Source organism: Amblyomma americanum, chromosome 11, assembly GCF_052857255.1.
Source record: "Amblyomma americanum isolate KBUSLIRL-KWMA chromosome 11, ASM5285725v1, whole genome shotgun sequence".
Classification (NCBI taxonomy): domain Eukaryota; kingdom Metazoa; phylum Arthropoda; class Arachnida; order Ixodida; family Ixodidae; genus Amblyomma; species Amblyomma americanum.
This window is the reverse complement of record NC_135507.1, coordinates 28580233-28592345: the sequence shown is the minus strand read 5'-3', so window position 1 is coordinate 28592345 and position 12113 is coordinate 28580233. Positions and strand designations below refer to the sequence as shown.

Sequence of the window (12113 nt, the reverse complement as noted above, 5' to 3'; positions counted from 1 at the left end):
AAAAAAAATTGTTATAAAGAAGTTTCAGAAACGAAGATGGGCAGGTAGTAGTAGTAACGATCATCATCAGCCTGACTAAACCCACTGCAGGTCAAAGGCCTCTCCCATATGTTTCTCCAATTAATCCTGTCCTTTGGCAGTACAGAGTAATATAAAGGATGGTAACAACGATAGTCCTAACAGCGTCTGCGCAGACCACGTTGTGAATACCGCTGCAGCATCAACATCGTAATACTGCCTACCGGCGCGCCGTGCACAAAGGTTCTGATTGTCGGCGTGCCATCTCTATATTCGCAGCGGCAGTTGCTGAGCCGCCCCGCCGCGGTGGCTCAGTGGTTAGGGCGCTCGACTACTGATCCGGAGTTCCCGGGTTCGAACCCGACCGCGGCGGCTACGTTTTTATGGAGGAAAAACGCTAAGGCGCCCGTGTGCTGTGCGATGTCAGTGCAAGTTAAAGATCCCCAGGTGGTCGAAATTATTCCGGAGCCCTCCACTACGGCACCGCTCTCTTCCTTTCTTCTTTCACTCCCTCCTTTATCCCTTCTCTTACGGCGCGGTTCAGGTGTTTAACGATATATATGAGACAGATACTGCGCCATTTCCTTTCCCCCAAAAACCAATATAAAAAAAAAGTTGCTGAGCCGGTTGGCGCAACTGCACGATTCGACAGCCAGCAAGAGTATTTCGAATCTGGAATGCGACGCGGGTGTGGCACTGGAGCAAAGAGGCGCTCGACCGAATGGCAACAGTACCATTACAATGCCGCATGAAACGCGATAAGGCGATCACAACGATATATGAGACAGATACTGCGCCATTTCCTTTCCCCAAAAACCAATTATTATTATTATTATCACGCGCGTTTTAAGAAAATGCTAAAGAAGAAAACCTTTCGCAAGTCGCTCCACGCACGTGACCGAGACTCATTCATAGAATATGGTCGCTTAGAATGTGCGATATGCCTGCCATGCAAAGCAACTCAAGGAAAAACGCTAAGGCGCCCGTGTGCTGTGCGATGTCAGTGCACGTTAAAGATCCCCAGGTGGTCGAAATTATTCCGGAGCCCTCCACTACGGCACCTCTCTCTTCCTTTCTTCTTTCACTACCTCCTTTATACCTTCCCTTACGGCGCGGTTCAGGTGTCCAACGATATATGAGACAGATACTGCGCCATTTCCTTATTATTATTATTAAAATTACTGATTATTATTATTAAAAGCATCTCATACGCTCCTACTCTTGGGAAAGAGAGGAACAGCCATTTTTTTTCTGTTATTTTCCTTAGCTCACAAGAAGATTGGTCCGCACTGGTGCATTTAGTGTGCATCTGACTTTCGGAGTCTTACATTTTGCTGCTTGATTTTTTTCACATGCCCCAAGTAGCGTTTTCTTCTTTGCTTTTTTTTTACGCCCCACTGAGTGAAGCGAAATATATCGTCACTATGTAACGGGCGACACAGATCCGTCCGTTCATTTTTCGTGGGAAGCGGTAACAACAAAAGAAATGTGTAGTGAACAAGCACATAAAAATGCGATAATAAGCAGGAAGCTTTAGTTCCCGCCTTAAATTTTCGTGGTAATAAAAGAACTGTTTTGCTTTGTTTTCTTTTCTAGGCCTCACTATGTGAAACAAGGCGTAGACGTCCCAGCGAAGTCGGTAGTGAAGACTCATCCGTACATTTTTTGTCGGAAGCGGTAACAAATAAAAAAAACACGCGTAACAAAACACAAGTGTAAACGTGCGTAAACGCGTGTAATAAACGTAAAACAAAACGATAACAAGCAGGGGCCCTTAGTTCACGCATTAAATTTGTCGTCGTAATAGTAGTAGTAGTAGTAGTAGTAGTAGTAGTGGTTTATTTAAAATAACATAAAAGGAAGGTAAAAGATTTTTGCTAGCCCCGGCATCTGCCATCACGTGCGGCGGCACCTGAGCTGGGGCAGCGGAAACAAAGGATAGCAGGCAGGTGGGAGAAATGAAATAAAAAGAGGTAAGGGGACAGAAGAAAGACATGGGGGGAGGTAAATAGTACACTACATAAAATAAATATACACTGCATAAAAACATTAAAAGTGAACACTATAAATGCAAAATAAATATACTATATACATTATTTACACAAAGAGTCAAAAAGTCAGTTGTCTTCGCGGCGCGCGTGTGCTGATGACGGGAAACTCGGCAGTCAATGGTCACACGCGCGCCGCACTTTGCACACAACAGCTGGTGTGGGGCGCCCAGCTGTTAGAGCGTCCGAGGTAGCACGTAATAACAGAAACGAATCCTAACATTTTCTCGCGATTCAACAGCGGCCCATACCGCCAAAAGCGGCTGGTCAAGAACAGGCGGCAGCCCAGGTGCCCCAGATTTATAGCTCCCGTTACGTCAAGAGCTTCATATTAAAGTCCCTCCTCCTCCTCCTCCCATACGTCACCGGCTTCGTGAAGCGTCGCAGCCGCTCCGACGTCGGTTCTCATTAGACTCAGCGCACTTCTCTATCACCCGTCACCAGTGGACCGCTGAAACACCGCTATGGCGAGCGCTGTACAGCTCCACAACCCTCGGTAACGGTTAGATTTTCGGATAACCATCATTCCTTGTTACGGAAGCCGCAGTGACCACCCCACTTCCGGCGCAGGGAGCCCAAAGGGGGGAGGCTCATTTAGTGTCACTCGCAATTTCCTCGTTTATACCCGACGGTCGACAGTCCGGCGCCGCCCGCGTTCCGACGGCCGTAATTTCATCCGGCACTGCAGCGACTCACAGCCTGGCCTTGCCCCCTCCCCACGGCCATTCTTCCTTATTCTGCATCTGCGATTTTCATTTTTTTGCTTCTCCGCGGAAACAGTTTATCTTTTTTTTGTTTCCGATTTTTTGCGCCGCGTCCGTATACGTGTATATACTTACCCCGCCCGACGTGTTTGTCTTTTTTCCTAGCCTTTTCCGCTTTATCGGCGAGCACGTTCGGCCCGATCCAGCCGCGCGGCTCTCCACCCCTCCCCCGCCTCTGGGCCTGTTATTGATTACACGCTTCTGATGCGCGCTAAGCTCCGTCGCGCAGTCGTTTATTCGCATTAGCCCGATTAATGAACGTCGCTTAAAATTCCGCCTCGCGACACGGTCCGGCCGGCAAGACAGCTCGCCTCCCCCCCCCCCTTCCCCCCTTCTTTCCGTTCAGTCTTTACTCTTCTTCTCTCTGTTTTTGTTTTCTTTGTTTCGTCGTGCTTTGTATCCCTCGGAATGTTGCTCGTGTTATTAACTGGCTCCACTTTAACCGGATTTCGATTAACCGGATTCCGACGTAGTAGGCGTTCCTTTCGTGAAAAAAGGAAACGTTGTCTAAATTTCACCCGCCGCGGTGGCTCAGAGGTTAGGCGCTCGACTACTGATCCGGAGTTCCCGGGTTCGAACCCGACCGCGGCGGCTGCGTTTTTATGGAGGAAAAACGCTAAGGCGCCCGTGTGCTGTGCGATGTCAGTGCACGTTAAAGATGCCCAGGTGGTCGAAATTATTCCGGAGCCCTCCACTACGGCACCTCATTCTTCCTTTCTTCTTTCACTCCCTCCCTTATCCCTTCCCTTACGGCGCGGTTCAGGTGTCCAACGATATATGAGACAGATACTGCGCCATTTCCTTTCCCCTAAAATCCAATTATTATTATTATTATTATTATTATTATTATTATTATTATTATTATTATTATTATTATTATTATTATTATTATTATTATTATTATTGTCTAAATTTCGGTCTTTCGAAGCCACGAACAGGCTTCGGGAGCTATCCAGCTCGCGGCCAACCAATCGGAGGACTAGCTGGCCGACTTGTCCACACTTCAGAATGGGTTGTGATTGGCTTTGTGAGCTGAGCTTCCACGGGCGGAACTCTCCTTAGCCTTCTTGACTGTACGTTGACTACCTATCTTGTTTAATAATAATAATAATTGGTTTTTGGGGAAAGGAAATGACGCAGTATCTGTCTCATATATCGTTGGACTCCGGACCGGCGCCGTAAGGGAAGGGATAAAGGAGGGAGTGAAAGAAGAAAGGAAGAATAGGTGCCGTAGTGGAGGGCTCCGGAATAATTTCGACCACCTGGGGATCTTTAACGTGCACTGACATCGCACAGCACACGGGCGCCTTAGCGTTTTTCCTCCATAAAAACGCAGCCGCCGCGGTCAAGTTCGAGCCCGGGAACTCCGGATCAGTAGTCGAGCGCCCTAACCACTGAGCCACCGCGGCGGGGCGCCTATCTTGTTTCCGATTCTCTATTGATGGTTCCGTACATACTAATGCCACCCCCCCCCCCCCTATCCTCCTGTTTCAGTTGTATATGCATTGACGCAGATATACAAAGGCCGAATTCAGTGCGAACACAAAAGTGGTCCCCGATCGGTGAACCCACATATTGGCCTCACTGGTTACAGATGATGCGGTCCTGTTTTGTTCTGAATTGTTCAGAACGTTTGTTTTAGTTTATTAATTAACAGAATAAAGATAACCGAACTAAAGGAAGTTCCCTGTTTGTCAGCCGTTGTGGTGACGAATTATAAGACTCCCTGTTCGTTCGAGCAGTGCAGTTTATTTTCTATAGCAGGATACAACTTAAAAACCAGCAGTTGTTAACACTTTGCCACGGTCCGCAGAGTACTGTGTTACTCCGCTAGCCAGTCATTAAAGTAATCAAATCAGCTTTTCAATGTTAGACTTGATTAAACAAGCCAGGTATCAAAATTCTAAAGGTCATAACTTTTTCCTGTGATTAGCTTCTTGTTTCGCTGACGACAGAAGTTTTAACAATGGACTACTTTCTGGCGTGCAGGAATTCTGTGCGACTGACTGTGGGCGGAGCTTCATCATACAGACTCAAGTTGTATCCGACTATATACGGTGAACATATGCTGTCAGCACAGGCCAACTAAAGCGCATACTTTCGAACTCAACTAAGAACCTTGCTTCCCGACCGACCCTATGTATCACATCCACCTACGCATATAACGAACGGCGTTGTTCCGTGCAACGAGTGCTGAGGACTGAGCGGCTGGTTAGTTAACGCAGTAACCTCCACAACACTGCACCGCATTAGCGAAGTGCAACGAGTTTACACGCTAAAGTATTCCGCAGCTGGAAGCAGTCCTCTTCGACCGTCGTGCCCGGTTTTCCGCGTTCCACCCGTCATTGTTCGTGTTCTTCCGCTGCCCGCTGGAACCTAACCCGTCCGCTTATTAATCACAACGAGCGCGTACGCACTTACCCTCACCACGCGACACCCAAAACCACGAAAAACACAAAACAAAAATCATCAGAAACAGCGCCACGAGCGGCAGCAGCAGTTGTAGCAATCATTTAACGCTAATGACTGCGCGCTGCATTGGGCTACCGGAGAGAAATCAATTGGACCACAAGTGCGCGAGTCGCGCCACGAACTGAATTTGGGTGCTGTCGCGGGTTGGTTCTCGCGCGTCGCCGCCCGCATCTGGTTGGTTATACATGCGGCTGCTCTGCGAACAGCGCGCGCTAATTCGCCCAATGTGAGCGATGACGAACGCGGTCGCTAACTTGCGGGGAAGCGACCGCTAATGATCGTTAACAGGAGAACGTAAGCGTGCAAATTAAAGGTACGAATAATTAAATCCTTACAAGCGTGCGCTGGAAAACGAAGTGTGCGCATGGCTCTGAGCGGTGGGGCTGCGGGATAGCGAGCACGTTCGGTGAGGTCTTCGTCGGCAACAGCGGCCGAGATTAACAAGTTTACTAAGCCTAAACAACTAAGAATGGCAGATTGGGTAGATTGGCACTGCATTTTTCTTTCGTTAAAACACAAAGTATAAATGAACACGTCATTGTGCGTTCGTGCGAGCGGGTGTGCAAGAGGTCCTTGTCCGAAACTTAATTGGATGTGTGGTATGCCATTAACTACCTTCAATAAGGAGTATAAACATGCATCAAGGTTTGTGAACAGTATTCGGGCTCAAAGTAGCTTGAAAACATTACTGTGTCCGCGCGAATATAGCCTACATATGTACACTTCGTTATATAAGTCCTCGTTATCAATAACAAACCTCCAAACAATGTTGCAAAATATTGTGAAATATTTTTTTACCAGCGCTGTAACGCGAAATCAGTGTCGGCGTCCCCTCGCCCTAGATCCTTCACTTGGGCTTGCGAATTTATTAGTTTTTTATTCGCAAACTGAGCTACACTGTGTCTCATTTCCAGTGCAGTCTTACCCCGGAACAAAAAGCACTCCCGATGGCCCAAAATAACGAAAAGCCACGGCGCGCACTTAACGCTAATTAGGAGACAGCGTATGCCTGCACCTAATCACATCTTGCATCCGCTTGTTTGAACTTGTTAGGCGCGCGAATGGAGGGGGCAAAATATTATTCAAAACCGCTTCCAGGAAAACACAGAACGTGAGAAAAGAGGAAAGATGAAACGAACAGGGCAGAAAGAAGTCAGCTTAAGGAAGAAACGCGGAAAAGAGAAGATGCGAACACAATTATGCGGTCTTTGTGCGAGCCGCCAGAATCCGTTCACGGATGTGTCGGGGAAGGCACTGGACAGCGCCGTAACGAAAGTAAAAACGAAAGAAGGAAGAGAGAATAAAGAGAGAGAGAGAGAGAGAATGAAGGAAGGAAGAACGTGCTGAATTACCTTCCCCGAAACGACGATTGCGGAGGAAGCGGTGGCTATAGAAACACATGATAAAAGCGATGTACTGTGACGGGCCTCATTATGGAGAGAAGGCGCGCGCCGGAAACAAAACCACTTGCCGTGACCAATCAGCGTCTTGAAGCCTTAACTGCCACGTTGTTAAGCAAAAAAAAATGGGGGGAGAGAAAACACTGGTTAAATCGACAGGAAAGCCGCCGCAATTTACCGGTGAAGAGCTCTGATTTCACGCAATGTCGTTTGGTGCACGGTAAATATACTGATGCACGGAATGCAGAAAGAAATGCCCACTGTGCACTGAGCTGGAAACGAAAAATGGCCATCGGTTATTTTGCAAGAAACACTGGGATCTACGAGGAGTAAACAATGATGGAAGCTTCAACGTTGTACGTTATGCATTAAGTGGCTGCAAGAGAGTGCCAAAAAAAATCTGATACAATTCCGAGCTTTGCTATGTTTTACTTTATTGCCTCTTTTTTTTTCTGGAGACAACGCTGATAACATCGCGCATTATACAACTTATACAGATTTTCTTCATTGTAAATAGTTAAGGGGCAACCAGCAGCATGAGCAAGGAACTGGCAAGCGCTGGATTAAACAGACGTTTGCGGCGAATCAGTGAGACCGTGCAAGTATGTCTTCAGGAGCGCATGATACGCACGCAAGCGAACACGCGCACACGCACAGCAACTAACTTTTCGTGTAATAAAAAAATATACAGAACTGTCCTGAAAGAAACGCTGCAACGTTTGGAGTACCGTACGGCGATTCCACTGCAGTCGCTAATGACTGCCAGCCTACATTTTCTCAGGATGTCTGCCTGCGATGCTATCCACGAAGTAGAGACGTTGCTAAAGAACTCAAAAGCGAATTACGAACGTATTACGGGTATTTTCTATTTTTCTTGAAGCTGCTCAAAAGCATTTTCTCTTTCGTCGCAAACAGCCTGAAATCCTTCTCTTAGGCAGCCAGCCCTTCCCACCTTCCTGAACTTAATAAAATAGCATTAGAAGCCCCGTGGGGCCAAAATGTGCCACCGGCCATGAAATTCGCCCATTGGCTGGATGAAAGTGACGTCAGCAGACCGGAGCATTCGCAGTGGCTAGACGGAAATGACGTCATTACCGGTAAAGGCATACAAAAACTCCTAATGCTATCTCATTGCCAACACATAATGGATTAGGTGTCTCTGTGAATTTTACAGCGATAGCTGTTAGGCACCCGTGACCCAGGCTTTCGTCGCTGTCAGCGCAACCGGCGGGCTAGCGCACCCACCCATTGCGCCGGTCAACCAGGGTGGCATATGCCTACGGGTGGCTCTGTTTGGAACAGCCGCCTGTCAGTCCAGGGGTGCATCACGTGACCTCTACACCAGTGGTGACGTGACTAAACGCTTAAACAGCTATCGCTGAATCTCGAGTTACAAAGTGGTATCCGACCTGTGAGGTTTTTTTTATGCGTCTGCCTTTGCTATAACCTAACACGTTATCGCTTCGCGGCTGTTCCTATCCTGACGCATTCCGCATCGACAACGCAGCCATAAATGAAAGCTGACGCCGAACGCAAAAGACACGCAGTATCAGGGGCTGTATCCTACGGCGGTTCGTTCACCGGCAGATTCTTTTGAACCCTTATCGTTGGCATGGAGCTCGATATCTACCAGTAGACGGCAACGTTAATCGCCGGCTCCTGTATCAAAGGCTGGGCTGACCATGGGTAAAGACACAAAGAAGTGAATCCGCCGAAAGAACGTTAGAAGATACAAGTCCGGCGGAAATGTACACATTCCTGCGGAAACCAGAGACGCGACGTTTCACCGGCTTCTGACCAAAAAAAAAAAAACAAGAAAGGAGCTCCTGCCGGGGCAACGCACTAACGTGCATTGCACACGTCCGCCCCGCGGCGTGCCTCAAGAGATCGAGGATCTCGCTGGGCTAGTCTGGGCCGGCGGTGGTATTTAAGAAAAGGCAAGGGAAAAACAAAGCGTTTCCCTTTCACTGTCACTTTTACTGCGTCTCTTGGCTGCCTGTTCCGAGGCCAGCGCCCGTTTCGGGCCCGCATAGGTCGTCGGCGAGCTTCTGGTTTCAAGGACGGCGGTCGGCTGCTCGGCGTACTTTGTCTGACTGGCGTGCCGAACGCCAATGTTACAGGGAACGTCCGTTCGCGTGCTCGAACCGGACTCGGCGACCTGGGGATCACCGGCCGTTACCATGGTTACGGGCGCTCTCCTGTCCCTCAGTTCGTCTATTGTGTGTAACGCCGCGATGGAGGTGGGACACGTGCACGCTGTTCGCTTGCACGTAGAAACGCCTTGTCGCCAGATGATAAAAGTCGGAGAATTGAATAAGTCAGTAACTGAATTAAAATAAATTCACTCCTTATTTTGTTCATTCATATACGCATTCGTTTCTATTTTCATATTCCCGCGCAATAAAACGTCCAAACTTGAGATTCCGTTCGCTGCATTTACGCTTTAGGAGAGGCCGAACCTTTCGTCAAATCGAATGCGGAAGTCGCAACAAATGAACTAGCGAAACTCACCTAGACTTGTTAGTCGATAGACTTCGGCGGCCGATGAGACGGCAGCACCTGTAAGAGTAAAAACAAATTGCGAGTAAATAACAGCGAGATGCTCTAACGATCACTGTTTTACGTGTTTTGAGTGGACGGCGTTTCACTTAATTACGCCTGACTAAACAACGCCTGCAATCTTGCGGACCTAGCATACACGTCAATTTCGGGCGATTAACATCTTCATACACCTGACGTCCCTTAACCACCAGTGTTAACATGATCAAGGGGTGGATATCCACAATTTACTTTCCAGAGTGTTCAGCGCTGTCGGACAAGCTAAGAACTAATACTGAGGAAAAAAATACACGTTAAATTTACGCCCCTTGATTTTGAAGGATATCAGCCCGACTACGGCCACTTCTGGACCAGGCTATCTCCCATATCTCTCCAATTAACGCTGTGCTACGCCAGCTGTGGCCACCTTATCCCCCCCGTAAGTTATGGTATAAAGAAAATTGATTACGGCGTAAAGGCATTATTAAAAGCACAGTGTTCCGCAAGAAAAACCCGAAGTATGCTCGTTAATTTGCACACAGGGCGGAAGTCATATATCCCGCTTCTCCAGGGGGCGTTCCTTAGGCCCACTGGTTACTGCACGAACTTTCGTTAGAGGCTCTCAAAATCGCCAGCAATCCGAAATAACTAACAGCATAACCCGAGCTTCCACTAACAACATAACCCGGGCGCAATAAATATCAGTCTTGTTAGAAAAACCGTGAGACAGCAAAAAAAAAAACATGAAACAATTAAAGAGTGCCTGCCTATCGCACATGCGGGGAACCCTTCGTTAAGGGGCTCTGGGGACGGGAAAGAGGGAGGGGGGATGGATGCCTGTGGCGGTCAATCATCCGCTAAAGGCGTAGCGGCCACGTAAACTCTTTTAATATGCAAGCGTTAATGGTTTCTTATATACGCGCAAATAGCCCGCTTCCGATGCGCACGCGTATGCCCAGGAGAGCGGTCGCAATCGTTTCAATTAGCGGCGACAGGACGGCGCCGTTCAATTTCTTGAGCACAACCGGTTCCCGCGGTGGAAACCAAAGAAACAAAGCCCGCGAGCTCACGAAAAGCGAGCGTTATATCGAAGAAGCTGCCGGCGTCTCCCACCTCGCAGCGTATAATAACCCCCGGACAGCGCCATAAAAGAGGCTTTATAAAGAGCGCACTATAGCACGAGCCTAAAATGCACGCGAAAGCCGTCCCGTAATTTCCTCACGGAGGGATCGCCGGAAAGCGGCCGCCGAGCGGTGTGCTTTGAGCCAGACTAAAGCGTGAGGCGTTGGGAGTCTTGAAAGCTAGCAAGCCAATCGCTTTTTTTTTTCCCCACCCAGCCATATAAGACTAAACAGCAGCACAAAACGTAGTAGCCATTACATGAATAGAATTAGACTCACGTGTCTGGCGCATGCGCGTTGCGATCAAAGAGAAAGAAAAAAAAACGAAAAGACCTCATTTGCAGCTTTACTCGCGTAGCAGGTTTATGATAATAGCTGCGAGGGCTATTTCGGCTGCCTTAGAAAGAGTAGTGGGAATGAGCTTTACTCCATCTTGATGAGGAAATAGCGCAGAAGCTATGCGTGATCGTTTAGCGTTACCGCGCGCCGCATGCCGTTCTTTGGCCTCGTATATCTCAACACTTCTCGCCAATAGTCTGAAAAGGCGTACATTATAAAGCTTCTGCAGTTGCACAACTATAGCGCGCACCTCTTCCCCGCTGATTACGAGGCGTATATTATGCGCAGGTGAGGTTAGAGACATAACACAGACGGAGAAAGGTAACGAAGTCCATTAGAAATAACTCAAGGCTTCATCCGACAAAGATTAGAGAGTCATGGAGATGTGCACAGTAAGATCCCTCCAACTTACCTCCCACTCCCCTTTTCCCGTCAGAAAAAAAAATAGTAAGAACATAGCGAGTATTGAATGTCTTATTCCGTCATAAAGCGGTGCCCCGCCGCGCAGGCTCAGTGGTTAGGGCGCTCGACTACTGATCCGGAGTTCCCGGGTTCGAACCCGACCGCGGGGGCTGCGTTTTTATGGAGGAAAAACGCTAAGGCGCCCGTGTGCTGCGCGATGTCAGTGCACGTTAAAGATCCCCAGGTGGTCGAAATTATTCCGGAGCCCTCCACTACGGCACCTCCTTCTTCCTTTCTTCTTTCACTCGCTTCCTTATCCCTTCCCTTACGGCGCGGTTCAGGTGTCCAACGATATATGAGACAGATACTGCGCCATTTCCTTTCCCCCAAAACCAATTATTATTATTCATAAAGCGGAATGACAATGTACGACTCTCGCCGAGCATCAACTTCAATGTGAGTGTCAGAGGAACGCGTCATCGGCGTATAATGAAAAGCGAACTGGACAAATGGAGTGCTAACAATGAAACGAGCAAATATTAATCGCTAGAGAGGAAATACAAGCGGGCTTTATTAACACCACCACATACCGACATTAGCACTTTCGAAGTAAAGACTAGCTGCGCTGACTTTGAGTCTCCTTCAGCTAAGATATTCTCGATTCGCTGTTTCCGTTCTGCAGTTTTCGCATTTCATTTGAAGGCAGTACGTGTATACTGTCAGCGTCAAAAGACTGCACAATGTGGAATGCCCGAAATAATCCGAATTGCCCAGCGCCCTATTTCAACAGCGAGCAATCTGTATACGAAGATCACGATGGTAAGCAGCAACGCGGCAGTCATGTCGCACGCGCCGCAACGTCTTACGTCTGTCGGTGCAATGTTGTGTAACCGGCTGCTTGAGACTGCGTAGGGCAAAGATTCAAGTTTGCAGTCAACGCATGATGATTATCGCTAAGTAATAATTGATAATAATTGGTTTTTTGGGGAAAGGAAATGGCGCAGTATCTGT

The 12113-nt window shown here is 48.1% G+C and overlaps 1 protein-coding gene across 1 annotated transcript in view; it reads right to left on the bottom strand.

Annotated features, from left to right (window-relative positions):
* LOC144111267 (uncharacterized) overlaps window positions 1-12113 on the bottom strand; it is a 242809-nt gene that overhangs the window by 138958 nt on the left and 91738 nt on the right. The window contains exon 3 of the mRNA XM_077644496.1: window positions 9214-9261. The gene's annotated coding sequence lies outside the window, so the exon portion shown is untranslated. The remainder of the gene's footprint in view (window positions 1-9213; window positions 9262-12113) is intronic.